General features: G+C 47.7%; 1 protein-coding gene across 5 annotated transcripts in view; it reads right to left on the reverse strand.

Moving 5' to 3' along the window:
* The window catches only part of OSBPL2 (oxysterol binding protein like 2), a 48,912-nt gene extending 32,086 nt beyond the window's left edge, over positions 1-16,826 (reverse strand). Inside the window, exons 1-2 of one of the 5 annotated variants that reach the window (XM_084776730.1) lie at positions 16,275-16,406; positions 6,047-6,174 (exon numbers count right to left, since the gene is read on the reverse strand). The gene's annotated coding sequence lies outside the window, so the exon portion shown is untranslated. Of the gene's footprint in view, positions 1-5,955; positions 5,993-6,046; positions 6,175-16,274; positions 16,417-16,700 lie in introns of those variants that run through there. The other 4 variants (XM_084776727.1, XM_084776728.1, XM_084776731.1 and 1 more) reach the window with 4 other exon arrangements.
* Between the last annotated feature and the right edge of the window lie 279 nt (positions 16,827-17,105).

Below are 17,105 nucleotides of genomic sequence, written 5' to 3' on the forward strand. Positions count from 1 at the left end.
AACAATCAATGACTAATACATCAATAAGTGATTATTATTTTAAGAGATATTTTTAAATAATCCTTTACAATTGTTCAGGAAAATGATAAAATATAATTTAGGAAGACACGTGGGCAGTTGGAGTAGCTTCAACAGGCAGTCACATGCGGGTGGGGCTCTGTACACCGTGAGTCATGAGGAACTGAATAACAAACAGGTGAAAAACTGTGTCAAAATATTTGCCTCTCAAGCCAAATGTTCCTTTCCTTTGTGGTGCTGATGATGGAACCCAGAACCTCACACACACTTAGGCAAACATCTCACTATGAGGTATATCCCCAGCCTGGACCCCAGTTTTCCAAGGCAGAGAATTAAGACAACTATATAACTTATTTCTATCACATAACCAGAAGATGCTTCAATTTTCTTGAAATTACCTTAGGTTAGCATTTTACAACTCCTGTACAATAATTTCTCCTGTTGGGAAGAACAGTTTTGTTTTGCTCAGGAGAGGATCTCTCTATGTAGCCCTAGATGGGCCTTAGACTCACAGAGACTCACCAGCCTCTGCCTCTGGAGTGCTGAGATTAAGTGCACGACCACAAGTTGCCCAAAAACAGTATTTTAAAACAATGAAGCAAAAATTCAACCTGTAGCCAGGTATGCATGTCTTTAATCCCAGCATTTCTGAGGCAGAAGCAGGAGGAGCTCTGAGTTCAAGGCCAGCCAGAGATACACGGTAAACTTTTGTCTAAAAGAGAAACAACAGAGCTGGAGAGATGGCTAAACAGTTAATAGCACTGACTGCTTTTCCTGAGGTCCTGAGTTCAATTCCCAGCAACCACATAGTGGCTCACAACCATCTATAATGTTATATGATGCCCTGTTCTAGCATGCAGGCATACGTGCAAATAGAACACTCATACATGTAAAATAAATAAATAAATCTTATTAAAAAAACAAGAAGAAGGAGAAGAAGCACTTGGGGGGCAGAGGCAGGCAGATTGTGAGTTCAAGGCCAGCCTGGTCTACAAAGGAAGTCCAGGGCAGCCAAGGATACAGAGAAACCCTGTCTTGAAAAACCCAAAACAACAACAACAAACCTTCAAACTGTTTCAAAAGGTTAATTTTTTTTTTCTGAAAATAAGTGCCACATGTAACTTACAAAGTCTCTTAAACAGTTGCCTGTAAGGCCTGAGGATCGGGACAAGGGAAGTCCCAGGTGAGAAATTCGCCCTCTTCCCTTGGAGTGGCAAAACAATACTAGAGACAACACCCACCCAATCCTGAAGCTCTGCAGTTATAAAGGTCTAAGTGGTAACCAGCCAGCACCAACCCCCTTCCCCATGCTTGGAATACTTCCGTTTTCTTTGCTCCCTTCTAAAAGAGCTATGTAATTTAGTTAGGAACCACCCACCCACCCCACCCTCACCCAGGCCTGCTGCCCCTTGCAAAGCGGGGGTGTGTGTGGCTTGCTTCACCTCACATTAGGCCCTCAATCACCTGCAGCTGCAGGAAGAGAAACAGCTAAGGCTGCTAGGCACCATTCTGTCCTACAGACAGTAAGATAGCCAAATGGCCACCAAAGTGCGATATCTGCTCCTCCAACATGGAGCTCTACAAGGTGCCCGGGCCAAAGGCCTGCCCTGGTGAACATATAAATAAGCAATGCCATCCTGGAAGGCAAGGGTTCCCAGTGACACCTAGGTCAGCTCACACTTACACAACACACTTCCTCTAAAGTGCACCTTCTCTCCTTCAGTGCCTGTGCATTCTGGGGGGAAAACCCACAGATCCAGTGAATGCCATCCTGCTGAGAAAACCATCCCAAAATGCAGCCCAGCATCTGGCTTGACCTACCAACCTACTCAGAAGAGGATTGTGCTAGACACTGTGGGAGCCCAAACAGCAACAGCCAGACTCTGGGACCTTACAGGCCAGCTTCTCCAGTAAACAAGTCACAAAGGAAAGAAAGTGACAAGAGTGGTGGAGGACAGACATTATCCCAACTGAGCAGTGGTTGCTATACACACAGGAAGGCACAAGTTAACACACATGACGAAGCTGAGCGTGCTGGCACACATTTTAATCCCAGCACCAGGGAGGCAGAGGCAGGCTCTGTGAGTTCCAGGCCAGCCTGGTCTACAAAGTGAGTCCAGGACAGCCAGGGCTGTTACACAGAGAAACTTTTGTCTCGAAAAACCAACAACCAATCAAACAAACAAAAACAAAAACAACCCACACATGATGAAGTTCAAATGGCCATATTCTTGTCTTAACCTTATACTTAAAAGTGTGCATTTTATTATGTATGAATCACCCCCTTCCAAAGCTATCCTAAAGCCTGTTGTGGTGGCATTTACCTATAATCCCAGCACGCAGGAGGTGCAAGCAGGAGTATTAGGAAATCAAGGTCATCCTGATTAGAAGATGTAAAGCAAATTAGAGGACACCCTGAGCTACCAGAGACTTGTCTCAAAATAAAACCACAAACAAGTAAGAAAAGCTATCTGCCTTTAATCTCAGCTCGGGAAGCAGAGGCAGGAGGATCGATCTCTGTGAGTCTGAGCCCAGCCTGGTCTACAAAGCAAGTCCAGGACAGCCAAGGCTACACAGAGAAACCCTGTCACACACACACACAAAACAAAAACAGAAACAAAAACAAAAACAAAAGAAAAGAAAGAAAAGCTGTCTTGAAGGGCCAAGGGGAGTGGTATGGTTAGCAGAACAATTAATTGCCTAGCATTTATAAAACCTGAGATCAATCCCAAGTACCCAGGGGAAAAGCTACCTTTAAAAAGGACACAAGGGCTGGAGAAATGGCTCAGCAATTAAGAGCACTGACTGCTCTTCCAGAGGTCATGAGTTGAAGGCCCAGCAACCACATGGTGGCTCACAACCATCTATAATGTGATCTGATGCTCTCTTCTGGCCTGTAGGTGTACATAATAAATCAACAAATCTTTAAAAAAAAAAAAAAAAAGGGCACAAGCAGGCAGAGTGCAGTGGCGTATGCTTTAATCCCAGCACTCGGGAGGCAGAGGCAGAGGGATCACTACAAGTTTGAGGCCAGCCTGGTCTACAAAGCAAGTCCAGGACAGCCAAGGTTACACAGAAAAAGACAGTCACAGACAACAGAACACACACACACACACACACACACACACACACACACACACACACACACACACACAAATGGCATGCTTTTAATTCCAGCACTTGGAAGGCAGAGGCAGGCAGCTCTACATAGTGAGTTCCAAGACAGCCAGGGCTAAAGAGAAACTGTCTCAAAACACGAAACAAAACAATATCGATGGAGCCTGGAGAGGTGGCTCTGCAGTTAATAGCACTTACTGATCCTACAGAGAACCAGGGTTCAATTCTTGGCACTGGCATGCTGGCTTATAACTGTCTATAACTCCAGTTCCAAGGGACTGAATACCTCTTCTGACTCCTGCAGGCTCCTGTATGCACGTGGTACGTGTACATACATTCAGGCATACACATATTTTTATTTTTTATAAAAAGACATTAATGTCATCTCTGAAGCCAAATTCAAACAAGGTTGTACACAGACCAGGACCACAGAGATGCTGGTGAGGTACCTGGACATGTGGCTCTTGTGGAAACTCAGGGAAAACCCATGGCACACATGAGAGGCCTGGATGGTGAATGACGGGGATAGACCCTGTGTTCTAATTTCCTGCTGTGTTTACAACAGCTCCATGATGAAAAGAATGCTACAAGCTGGTCTGTCTTTTTTTTTTTTTAAAGTTTTTTTTTTAAATGTATACAGTGTTCTGCCTACATGTACACACCAGAAGAGGGCACCAGATCTCATTACAGGTGGTTGTGAGCCACCATGTGGTTGCTGGGAATTGAGCTCAAGACTTTTGGAAGAACAGCCAGTGCTCTTAACCTCTAAGCCATCTCTCCAGCCCACCTGATCTGCTCTTTTTACTTGCTTTTATATCTAGAGCAAAATACCTAATGTTAAAAGTAAATTACAGGGGCTGGAGAGATGGCTCAGAGGTTAAGAGTATCATCTGCTTTTACAAAGGTCCTGAGTTCAATTCCCAGCAACCACATGGTAGCTCACAACCATCTGTAATGAGATCCAGTGCCTCCTTGTGGCAGACAGGCACACGTGCAGGCAGAATACTGTATAAATAATAAAATAAATTTTTAAAAAGTAAATTACAGAAAGTCATTGTAATGAGGGCATAAAGTGTGAAGATAGACATAGACACAAGCTCGCTGGACTGGGACACTATAGTCATCTTAGTCACTATGCTCCTGCTACATGTACCTTGGTGTCCAACTGTGATGAAGAACCCACTTGGGCCAGGCGGTGGCACACAACTTTAATCCCAGCACTTGGGAGGCAGAGGCAAGCAGATCACTATTGAGTTCGAGGCCAGCCTAGTCTACAAAGTGAGTACAGGGCAGCCAGAGCTGTTACATAGAGACACCCTGTCTCAAAAAACCAAACCAACCAAACAAACAAACAAAGAGCCCATCTTGGAGCCAGGCGTGGTGGCACACACCTTTAATCCCAACATTTGGGAGGCAGAGGTAGATGGATCTCTGTGAGTTCAAGGCTAGCCTAGCCAGGGCTACAACAGAGAAACCCTGTCTTGCAAAACCAAAAAAAAAAAAAAAAAAAAAAAAAAAAGCCATCTTGGAAAGCCTTTCCTATAAGACTCCATAAGGTCAAGGGCCAACCTTCCCACTCATCCTCAGGATGTTTCAAAACTGTAAGTGAAACTATTAACCTCCAAATCCCACATGGCTGCAGGCTGCCCTGGAGGAGACAGAAGGTATTCAAGGGTCTGAGAAGATTGCTGCACTGTCAGGCCAAACTTGGTGCCATTTCACTAGTTTTCAGCAGAGCTAAGCCACTAGTCGCTGGGCACCTCAGACAGGGATGGAAAAAGTCCTGCTGGTAAGGCCAAGCACAACAGTGTTCCCAGGAAACTTTCCTGATGGACTTCTACAACTGACATGAAGATCTGCAGGAAAACGGGGCTGGGCACCATTAAGGTACCTACATGCCTGGCACTCCACAGATGCCCACAGGATGAAACAGCACCTATCTGTTAAGTCTTCAGACCTTCTGTAAGTCTATCCCATCTGCAGGGCCTGGTCCAGGACATGGGTCTCAATGTCAATGTACCCCATGGACTCTGTGTGCTTTCTCAGCTTAGCAGAACACGCTGAGAGAATGCAAATTGTGTTTGGAAAATGGCCTCTTCTGTTAAAGGAAACGAAGAACTGCTTTCTGTACAGATCATCCCATCATGGAGAGCTGGAGTGTCCCAAATCCAAGCCAAACTCTCCTGGGTAATTGGTTCTCCCCTTAAAAGCCATTTGTTGCCCACCTTAATGCTTGTCCTAAAATCCCTCTGGAAGGAGGCCAGACATGGTGATGCACACCTTTAATCCCTGCACTCAATGCACAGGCAGGCAGATCTCTGTGAGTTCAAGGCCAGCCTAGTCTACAAAGCAAGAAACCCTATCTCGGAAAAACCAAAAACCAAATCAAACCAAACCAACCAACCAACCAACCTCTGGAATGTGTTCTAAGCCGACTGCAGGCTCCCACCCACCAAAAGCCAAGGGCATCACCAGACGGAATCTACAGCAGACTGCTGCAAGCTTTGCCGTGCTGACAGCCTCATGTTCCCACCAGTGCACTCAGCAGACGCCTGGACCTATCTGTCTTTTGTTCTGTGACTATGAGGTTCATGACCCTAGGTCCTTACTGCAAAATTTTACATGAGACAATCTGGATCCTTATTCTTGGACAAGGTGCTCACATTCAGCTGAGAATAAACTCTTTCTTCTTCCCTTTGTGATGAGGGGTATGTGTGCACAGGTACCCGTAGAGGTTAGAGGACAACTTGTAGAGCCATTTCTTGCTTCCAGCATGTGGGATTGAACTCAGGTCAACAACTTGGCAACAAGTGCTCTTACCACAGAGCCACTCACTGGACTAAGGCCTGTGTTTGGCTGACACAGCTCTGTCCACGCTGAGACGATACATGAAGCCGATGGGAAGACAGACCTTGCCTCTTAGGCAACGGGCCTCCAGTTCTGCTGTCAGTCAGCCTACAGGGAATGCTTCAGGAAAGGCTCTGGGATTCTTGTTTCTTTAATCAGTGCTGTCTGGTCAGGTATTTCCCTTTCTGAAGTCTAGAGAAAACCCAGGAAATTAGTTCTAGCTGGGCATCATTTTGGCCTTCCACCTTCTCCACAAATAACTCTAGGCTGGGGCAGGGCTTTATCCTTCCATCTTCCCCAAGCATGCCATCACTGTAACCCTCCCCAACCTGGGATACTCAACAGCTGTTCTGCTGTCCAATAAATAACCACTTGCTTAAAAAAGAGCCCCTACCAGGCTCTTCTGAAGGTATGAGGTCCTGACCCAGTCAGGCCCAAAATGTCTCACTACTTCCATGAATTCTCCTACTTTACTGTTACAATGTATCTTTAGGTTATTTATAAAGATGGATCTAGAGCCCAGAGCAGTGGCACATGCTTGTAATCCCAGGACTAGGGAGGCAGAAGCAGGCGGATTGCTGTGAATTTGAGGCCAGCCTGGTCCACATTGCGAGTATAGGACAGCTAAGGCTAAGCAGAGAAAACCTGTCTCGAAAAACAAACAAACAAACAAACAAACAAAAAAGATCTAGAGCTAGATATGTTTGTACATATCTGAGAACACAGGAGGCTGAGGCAAGAGGATCTGGAGTTCCAGAACAGCCTGGTCTACACAGTGAAACCTGTCTCAAAAAATGACGAAAAAAGGGGAGGGAGAGAAGGAGAGAGGCAAGGAGAAAGGATGGAAGAAAGAGGTCTACAAGTTTGGACAACGAGTCAGTAGAACCACCAGGGGAATGCTACTATCGGCTTGCTGAAATCCTAGTCATGGCAAACCTCTGCTGTTAAAACCAGGTGGGGCAAGCTAGACAGGCTCTCTACACAGCACAGCATGCCTGAGTAATACAAACATTTTTTTCTCACCCACCTGTCATTTCCGCATATGGGAGGTGGAGGCAGAGGGATCAGTTCAAGGTCAACCTGGGTACTTAAGACCCTTTTTTTTTTTTTACCTTTTTTTTTTTTGGCTGTTGTTTTTTTGAGACAGGGTTTCTTTAGGTAGCCCTGGCTGTTCTGGACTCGCTTTGTAGACCAGGCTGGCCTTGAACTCACTGAGATCTGCCTGCCTCTGCCTCCCTAGTGCTAGGATTAAAGGCATGCACTACCACACCTAGCTCTTGAGACCCTATCTTAAAAAAACATTTGTAGCCAGGCAGTGGTAGCACACACCTTTAATCCTAGCACTTCAGAGGCAGAGGCAGGTGGATCTCTAAGTTTGAGGGCAGCATGATCTACAGAGTGAGCTCCAGGTTAGCCAGGGATACAGAGAAACCCTCCAGTCAGTTTCTGTGGGGAAAACATTAGTCTCTAATCCCCCAAACCCTTGCTTGACCAGACAGGAAGCTCACAGATGTTACTGGACTTGGTCTGTCCTGAGAGCACACAGCAGAAGTCCTCAAACAGTGAAGTCTCAGCAGTGCCTGAGCTCAGGCCAAATGCACAGTCCCACCCTCACTCACTGGAGTCTAAAGAGATTTCAGACACAGGCCAAAGAAACAACAGCCATAATAGCATCTTTCATGGTGAGGCCACCAAAGTCACAGCATTATCGTCAAAGTTGACAGTAAAGTCACGCAAGGACACCACCATATCCTCACAGAGCCAATCCTTCCTCAACATGCAGACCTAACAGGAACTATCTGGCTGTGTATCCCAGGTAGGCCTGTCAGACTGCAGAAACAAGCCAGAACATGACATCAAGAGTCACTCAGGAATGCTGGGAAGAGAGCATATGCTACAATGGTCAAAATAGCTCTGCAGTTATTAAAGACAACTCTCTTAGACTGAGGTAGAGGGTGAGAAGCCAAGTCACAAAGACAAAGTTGGCTCCACAATCTGAACACACCCTCTGCACAGCCCATAGGCAGCTGGAGCCCAGGCTCCCATTCCCTGCCCCTTCCCCAGCATCTTCTAGAGCCACCAATCCTGGGGTCAGAATGGTCAGGCTAGTGAGGGGCTTCATTCCTCTCCCCTGCAGCAAGGCTACTTGGGCAGACAAAGCTTCTTAGCTGTGTTGCCTTCTTGGTCTTCATCTGTCACTTGGGTGTCATCTTGTAACACCCAGAAAGCTATCATACATACCACAGGAAATGTAGAGGGGTGAGGGAGGAGTGCTCAACATGACTCCATGCACTAAGTACTCTAAAAAGCCCGGTGAGGCAGCGTGGCCCAAGGGAGCCAGAGGCTAAACTGTCACCCACTGGCCCTAGTATGCTGGGCAGCTCCCAAAGGGCAGGAAGGAATGTAGCAGGAGACTTTCCAGCCCCCAGCAGCAGCATAGCCTAGCTCAGTCCAGACACCACAGCCAATTCCGGAGGATGAAGCCATCGGCAGGATGAGACAGGGAACAAGAGCCCACCATGCCTCACTCTTCATTCTCATTCCAAATCGCCTTGGAGTTCTCAGTTCATAGTCACTGGACAGTGCTCTTTGCTAACACTAATGAAAGATCAGGTCTGAAGAGCCCTGTCATGGTAGAAGTGTAGTGGTTATTTTTACAAATTTTGTATAAATTTAGACTCAAAAAACAATCCCTACTCCTTCACAACAAAAGGTTTTTAAGGAAAGAAGTGAGAGTGGCTGGCTGGCTATGGCCTTGACCAGAGTGCATGGGACATGCATCCTTTGCTTTAAGCACAGGCAGTCCTGGGGAAGGAAGTAGAAGTGACCTTTACTGAACACTGGCTCCCAATCTTTTAGCCAAACACAGTTACCTCCAGCTGTTCAGAGGTGCCATTACAGGCAAAACAAATGGGCTCTACCTTCCTTAGCGGTCACAGAGCCCTGGCTTTCTTTAGGTTCCCAAGACCTGTACCTTCTTCTACCAGGAGCCCCACAATCTATCCCAAAGTAAAACCTAACCATGCCTGAGCTGTGTAAGTGAAGAGCTGACTTAAGCCTCCAGTCTCCACTCAGCAGGCAGCAAGAGCAACTCCTGTTAGTGTACACCTGCTGAGCAAGTTTTGTGGCCACAGAAGACTTAAGTTTATTCATGCAGGAAATGGGAAGTGTCCGGGCCAAGAGAAAGGCTAGGAAAGCAACAGCATTAATCACCTGCGGTTTCCATTCTCCATACCAGCAGGGCAGCCCTCAACTGCAGGCCAAGAAGGTGCTCAGCAGGGTCCCTTAACAGCAACCACCTGGGGGGAGGGCTGTGTCACCTCTTAAGGGAGCCTATTATTCATGACAGATTCCTTCCTTCACTAGATCACATTTAGTATCAAAGCAAGCACCAAAAACATACCACACACTTCAAGAACATTATCTTATAATCCAGCACAGTGTATTTCAAGCACACACAAGATGAGCCCAGCGCTTTTGTACAAAAATGTTTGTTTTAGTCATCATTATGCTGCAACAGAAGAGAGCTGTTCAAAAGCTGCTCAGAAGGGTGGGTGGGAAAGTTGTGGGTGGTGTCTCCACGGCTTAAGTCTGCCACTGCAACAACAGCCGAATCAGACAAGTGGTCAATCCTCTGCTACACGTGGCTGCTGCTCCTCCACCACCGCCACTATGTTGATCTTCTGCAGATCAAAACCACAGCTTTGGCGAGAGCCAAGAAAAGAGCAAACCCAGATGGATGACCCATGATCACCCACTGAGAGAGATGTCCTCAGGGTTCCCAGATGATTCTGACATCTTATTTGGCCAGTTTCCTCTCCCATTCCAGGCCCTTCCTCATCCATCTACTCAACATCACTCTGCAGTTCCCTAACTGAACTGGTTTTACTGTACTGAGAAACTTGTCATGATAAAACCAAACCTAACAGCCAGGAGTGGTGGCGCACGCCTTTAATCCCATCAGAGGCAAAGGCAGGGGGATCACTGAGAGTTTGAGGCCAGCCTGGTCTACAAAGTGAGTCCAGGACGGCCAAGGGATACACAGAGAAACCCTGTCTCGAAAAACCAAAGGAAAACAAACAAACGCACCCAGGTCACTCCCAAGATCCTTTCTGAGCACTAGGGCAAGGATGAGCAGCTGTTAAGACATAAGTCAGAGGCTCCATAAACTCTGACCCCTCCTGCCAAAAGACAAAAGAGGAAAGAAAGGAGAAAAGCTACTAAATTGAATCAGTGCTTTCTCTGTCTGAAGAAAGGTGACTCGGCTATTGATTAAGTGATCAAAGATCCTTCATCCAAAGGGGCTCTCACTAACAGAAGGTTCTAGGTCTGGGGCTGGACCAGAAGCTATGCTCTCACAGTTGCTCCAGCTTTGCTGTTGATAAGCCAAGACTGCTTCCCTCTGTCCTTCCCACTCCATCCACCTAATACCTCCTGGTTGCATGTAACTTTTAAATCTAGAGTGCTGTCTTTGTCACACATCACTGGGAGGGGCCCACACTAGGAATGAGCACTCATGGGAATGAGGTATACCCCAGATCTGGCCCAAGTGTTAGGTTCTGCTTCAGACCTGTGATGTCACTGCCTACCCGCCATGGGGGCGTGGCCTTACCCAGGGCTATATAAAAGGATGAACCCTCCTCTCTTCTCTCTTACCCCCTTCTCCTACTCCCTTTCTCTCTCTTACCCTCTTACTCTCTTACCTACCTCCTTTTTCTCCTCCTCTGTCTCTCTCTTTCTGGGGCACCCCTGCCCCTTTTCTTCTCTCCCCATGCTCATTTAATAAACCTCATATAATCTAATATCTTTTGCCTGGTATCTTATTGTCTTATTTCTTTTCTTTTTTCTTTTTGGTTTTTCAAGACAGGGCTTCTCTGTGTGTAGTGTACTCTATGTGTAGCCGTGGCTGTCCTGGAACTCTCTTTGTAGATTAGGCTGGCCTTGAACTCACAGAGACCTGCCTGCCTCTGTCTCCTGACTGGTGGGAGCCACCACGCCAGGCCTTTATTTCTTATTTTTTAATCATTAAACCAAGTCCTTTGACAATTGCTGGGGTGGCCTCACTTCTGACACCCACCTTTGGCACTAATGGTGCTCTTTCCTTCTCCAGGTTGTCCCAGACACTGGATCACACACTTACCCTAGTCTTAAAAAGTATTACCACTTCCTGTCAAAAGTAGCACAAGGTACCAAGGTTTTTTCTGTTTTGGTTTTGGTTTTTGGAGACAGGGTTTCTCTATGTAGCCTTTCCTAGACTTACTTTGTAGACCAGACTGGCCTCCAACTCACAAAGATCTGCCTGCCTCTGCCTCCCTCAGGGCTGGAATTAAAGGTGTGTGCCACCCTGCCCACCACAGCTGGCCCTTCCTACAACCTGCCTTTAATCAGACTGTGCTCATCTACCAGGTGCTCTACTGTGACTCCCTCTGGACAGCTGCCTCCATGTATTACAAAGCAGACTCGGCACATCCTTCCAACAGACTTCTTGTTCTCCATGCATAACTGCCCCCATCCCAAGAATTCCAAGCATTTTCCCAAACCAGCAGTTCAGCCCTTCTGAAATACTTTTCCTCATAGACACCAGCCAAGAGTTCTTGGGACACTTGCCTACCTGAGATATCTTAGCACAGGTCCAGAATACTCCAGTACTCGGGCCAGGGCCAAGCACTGCCAACCCCAACAGGTAAACATCCCACTTACATCCAGCCTTCCTCAACCCAGACCAAGAGTTCAGACTGTGTTTCTCAAAATTAAAGAGGAAAAAAAAGGACAGGAGAAAGCAAGCAAAGAAGGAGCCACATGAGCAGCCATCAACAGCCCACACAGCCACCCCCTAGAAGCTAGTCCCTCCAGGCTCACTCACACCACAACACCAACTGACACTTTGGAACAAAAGCACCAAGTGTTTGGAGGTTCTGCCAAGCGACCCCCACTTTCTTTTCTGAATTTGGAAAGAATGGGAAGTGTCAGCAAAGTTCATGGACACATCAGAGTAAGCCACAGGATCACGCTTATAAACAAGGACTGCAGGTTAGGATTAAACCAGTTGTTTTATGAAGCTACAACAGCAGTGGCAATGAGTTAACAAAATATTTTGAAAATGCAGAACTTAGACATCAGATACAAATTCAGGATTGAACCAGGACACCAAAACTATTATCAAACTCAAGCCTGAACTATTAACTCTCATGACTGATGCCTTTGTGTGTACTGATGTGTGAACTGCAGGCAGTTATGAGCATTTACATGGGTGCTGGCAGTTGAACCTGGGTCCTCTGGAAGAGCAATCAGTGTTCCTAATTGCTAAGCCATCTCCCCAGCCCTGAAGTAACTGTATGGGGGAAACACACATGCAACAGTGCACGTGAAGGCCCAAGGACAACTCTGTGGAATCAGTTCTGTCTGTCTAGCTTTACATGAGTTCTGGGATTAAACTCAGGCCCTCAGGCTCCCTGACAGGCGCTGTTACCTTCTGCACCACCTTTCTGGTCCCATGATTGAAGTACTTAACAGTTATGCTCAAATACCAACCCGTTTCAACCAAGCTGAATGTTATACTAAGTTTGGCACTAAACCCTGCACTTGCCAATAAGTGCTAAACAGTTCATCAGATGTCTACATCCAAATAGAAGCAGGGGATGACCAAAAGACACTGACTTATTCCCACAGTGCCACAACAGAGGCCCACAAAAAGTCACAGCAACCATACCCTCAGGTAATCAGGATGTTTCTTCTAAGTATAGGACGCCCACTTGATAATCTCCATTTCACAGCAATACATTCCAAACAGAGCACAGATCTGCCTGGTAAAGGAAACAGTGACTGCTCATGTCAAACTGTCCAGGGAGCAACCAGGACGCAGAAACTCACCACAGCCTCCCCACTACACCCCACACCCGGGAGGGCTGCCACACAACTTCTACTCAACAGCGCACCTTGGGCCTGGCTACAACATAACAACAAAGGTAAAGACAAGGCTGTTCAGAGGGACATCAGAGAAATAATTTCTAAGATGTAGTAAACTCCATTTTAGGCACTGTAGGAGAATAAAATGCGCCAAAAATGTTCTAATCAAAAAAAGAAATGACAGAGCCTGGAGAGATGGTGGTTAAGGGTTCTTGTTGCTCCTACAGAGGACTGGAGTTGTTTCCAGAAACCACTGGTAGCTCCAGGGGACTTAACACCTCTTTTGTCCTCCACTGGTACCAAAATGTTTGCACGCAAGACAGACATACAGACACATATACATATTAAATCTTTTTTTTTTAAAGTATTATATTTTCATTTGTTTGTTTGTTTATTTTTGCTTTTCGAAACAGTCTCTCTGTGTAGCCTTGGCTGTCCTGGGCTAGCTTTGTAGACCAGGCTGGCCTCGAACTCACAGTGATCCGCCTGCCTCTGCCTCCCGAGTGCTGGGATTAAAGGCATGCGCCACCACGCCCGGCTTATTATATTTTCAATTACCTTTGTGAACAAGAACTCATATCATCTCCAGGTGTGGGACAGGAGAATCAAAGTTTAATGGCACTTTTTTTTTTGAGACAGGGTTTCTCTGTGTAGCCCTGACTGTCCTAGAACTCAAAAATATTCACCTGCCTCTGCCTCCCAAGTGCTGGGATTAAAGGCATGTACCACCACCACTGGGCTCCTGCTTTTTAAATATTAAGAAAATAAACAAAACAAAAAACAAAAAACAAACAACATCCCAGCAATGGGGATGAGGCAGAAGAATGACAAGTTTGTGGCCAGTCTATAATACATAGCTAGACTCTAAGAAAGAATCCACGCTGGGCATGGTGGTACTTGCCTTTGACTCTAGCACTAGAGAGGCGGAGGCAGGCAGATCTCTGTGAGCTCAAAGACCAGTGAGTTCCAAGACAGTCAGGGCTATAGAGAGGGACGCTGTTTCAAAGATACCCTTCTCCCAAAACATACATACAGTTACACACACACACACACACACACACACACACACACACACTGAAAGTCAGTATGGGCCAGGTGTGGTGGCGCACGCCTTCAATCCCAGCACTCAAGGGGCAGAGGCAGGTGGATCACTGTGAGTTCAGGCCTGCCTGGTATACAAAGTGAGTCCAGGACAGCCAAGGCTACACAGAAAGACCCTGCCTTAGGGAAAGAAAAAAAAAAAAAGAATATGACTTTAGCAACGCATAGAGGCACTCAAAACAACAACAACCACAAATCACCCCTTCACAAAAAGGATGGAAGGGCTAGAGAGAGATGGCTCATTAGTTAAGAGTACTGACTGTTCTTCCAGAGGTCCTGAGTTCAATTCCCAGCAACCACATGGTGGCTTACAACCACCTATATGAGATCTGATGCCCTCTTCTGGCCTTCAGGGGTACAAGCAGGCAGAGCAATGTATATATAATACATTTATAAAAAAAAAAAAAAAAGATGGACGCTCATGGACAGAGATAGCTCACTGGGGAAAGGAACTTTCTGCCAAGCCTGATGACTTTAGGTGGATCCTTGGCACCCACCCACAAGGTAGAAGTCAGGAACCATCTCCTACAAGTTGTCCACTGACCTCAACATATACACTATGGCACACACACATAAAATAAAGACCTCCCCACCCCTGGTTTTTGAGACAGGGTTTCTGTAGCCATGGCTATCCTAGAATTAGTTCTATAGACCAGGCTGGCTTCAAACTCACAGCAATCCGCCTGCCTCTGCCTCTCAAGTACTAAGATTAAAGGACCATGCCACCCCTGCCCAGCTAAAATAAACTTTGCAAATGTAAGTTTAATAAGAATCTGTAATAAAAAGAAAATGGCAAACGTGGGGAGGTAGGCGAGAGGGTAGCAAGGGAGATGAATTTGATCAAAATACAAAATATATGGAAATGTCACAATGAAACTCATTATTATGCATAGTTAATATATGCTAATAAAAACATTTTGCTATTTTTTTTATATAAAGTCTTACTATGTATATAGCCCTTGCTGGCCTAGAACTCACTGTATAGATAGGGCTGGCCTTGAATTCAGATATTTGCCTGCATCTCAGAATGCCAATATTACAGTAAGACCCTGCCTCAAAAACAAAGCACAGCCAGGGGCTGTGATGCATGCCTATAATCCAAGAACACAAGGAACAGAAGAGTCAGATGTTCGAGGTCATTCTCAGCTATGTCTGAGGCCACCCTGAGTTATAGAAGATGCTGCTTCAAAAGTAACAAGAATGTAAAGAACACACCAACTAGTATCCGACTTGATCAGCCCTGAAAACATACAGATACAAGTAACATTATATAGACAGAGCAGGTTGTATTCAAGAGGCCACAAATTTGAAAGAGAGCAAAGGGGGTACAAGGGAATGTAGAGGGAAGAAATGATAGTTATAATTATAATATCAAATTATAATATGAAATTATAATATCAAAAACTAAAGCTTTTTTCTTCATTTGAAACAGGGGCTGGGGAAATAATGCAGAGGCTGACCAACCATCTGTATGACCGGCATAAGGCAAAAAAGAAGAGAAAACGGGACTCTGGGGGTTACAGTGCCCTTGCCACGTAATTTTCTGCTCTGTGATTTGTGGTAAGTTACTTGGCCTCTCTGTCCCTCAGAAACAAGGATGTTAGTGACTGCTGTAAGACTCATGTTTCTAATGACCTAGAACAAATAATTGCTCAAAATTATCATCCCCTGAGATAAGAGTTGTTGTTAACAGACTGTACCTGGGGCAAACAGGAAGGTAGATTCTACAGAGGGCACACAGCCACCCATTTCCTCATGGCCACCCTTTACATGGCACCACCATAGGCACAGGGAGGCAATGGAAAATGTGTCCACTTCAATGTCCCCCTTACTCGCAGCAGTGAACTAACATTTTCGAGCACCTGTTGCTTGTCGAGCCCACTGTAGACAACTGATCCATATGTATCTCTTACTGGTATGGCAGATAGTCACATGCCACAAACAAAAATGAAGGTGGGAGGGAGGCCAGTCCGGTGACAGTTAGGAAAGGCCGAACTCTCTGCAGAGGCAGCTGGGAGATCCCAAGCTCGGAGGACGCCACTCAGGAGCTGTCCCTTCGACATCTCTGACGGTCTGGAGCCTAGCCTGCACGAAGGCCTCCGCCAAGTGTGTGTGAAGCCCCACAGAACCAGCCCACTGACCTGCGCGTGCAAAGGACGACCCAAAAGGGCATAAACCTGAAAGCCTGTCCAACTCTCAAGACTGAGCCGCCGCCCCGGGGCGCAGAGTCTCCGAGGAGGAGCCGGGACCCTCAACCGGGACTGCGCGCCGCCACCTCCCCTTACCCGCGGGGCCCACGGGCCGCAGGGGGCTGGTTCTGCGCAGCGCCGACGGTCCCGGCTGTTGCCTGCCTCCCCGGCGCAGGCAGTCAGAAGGCGCGCTCCGACTCCGCTGTGGAGAGAGGAGAGGCCCTAGGACCGGAGAGGCCACCGGGCTCCGCGCGCGCCCCGAGGGGAGATGCGCGGCTTACCGACCGAGGCGAGGGCAGGACGCGCCGGGCGGGGGTCGCGGGCCTCACACGAGCCCCCGCGGGGCCTCATCCCTCCCGCGGCGGCCGTCCAAGCTCCGGGCGGCCTAGCGCTCCGACCCTCTATCCCGCGCCCGGCTGGAGGCCAAGGAGTCACGCCGGCCTCCCCGGAGCCCCGTCCTCCCGCTCGCCCTAGCCCTCACCCTCGCGCGCGCGCGCGGCCCGCCGCAGCAGCCCAACTCACCTGTCCGCAGCCCCGCAACGCCGCCGACCCCGCCCCGCCCCCGCCCTCGGCCAGCAACCCACTGACACCCAAGCGGAAGTGCGGCCCCGCGTCTCTCCGACCGACAGCCCGCCGCGCCGCTCGCCGCGCCCCGCGCCGTGTCGTCATCAGCCGTCTGCCCAATCAGCGCCCGGCCCGCAGGCCGCGCCGGGGGCGGGGCTATGCCGATCACGTTCTCAGGATGGCTTCTCGCTGGACCCCGCGGACTCGGGCTCGCACGGAGGGAGTGGCGGCGTGCTCAGCCAATCATCGCCCGGAAAAGGTGGGTTTATGCAAATGTTGTAGCTAGAAGGAAGGGGAGGGAGGAGGAAGGGGCGTGACCTTGGGAGAGGCTAGTTTACAAACAGTGAGTCAGGTGGTTGGGCG

The sequence above is a fragment of the Acomys minous genome (genome assembly GCF_964271855.1).
Source record: "Acomys minous genome assembly, chromosome: 3".
NCBI classification, from domain to species: domain Eukaryota; kingdom Metazoa; phylum Chordata; class Mammalia; order Rodentia; family Muridae; genus Acomys; species Acomys minous.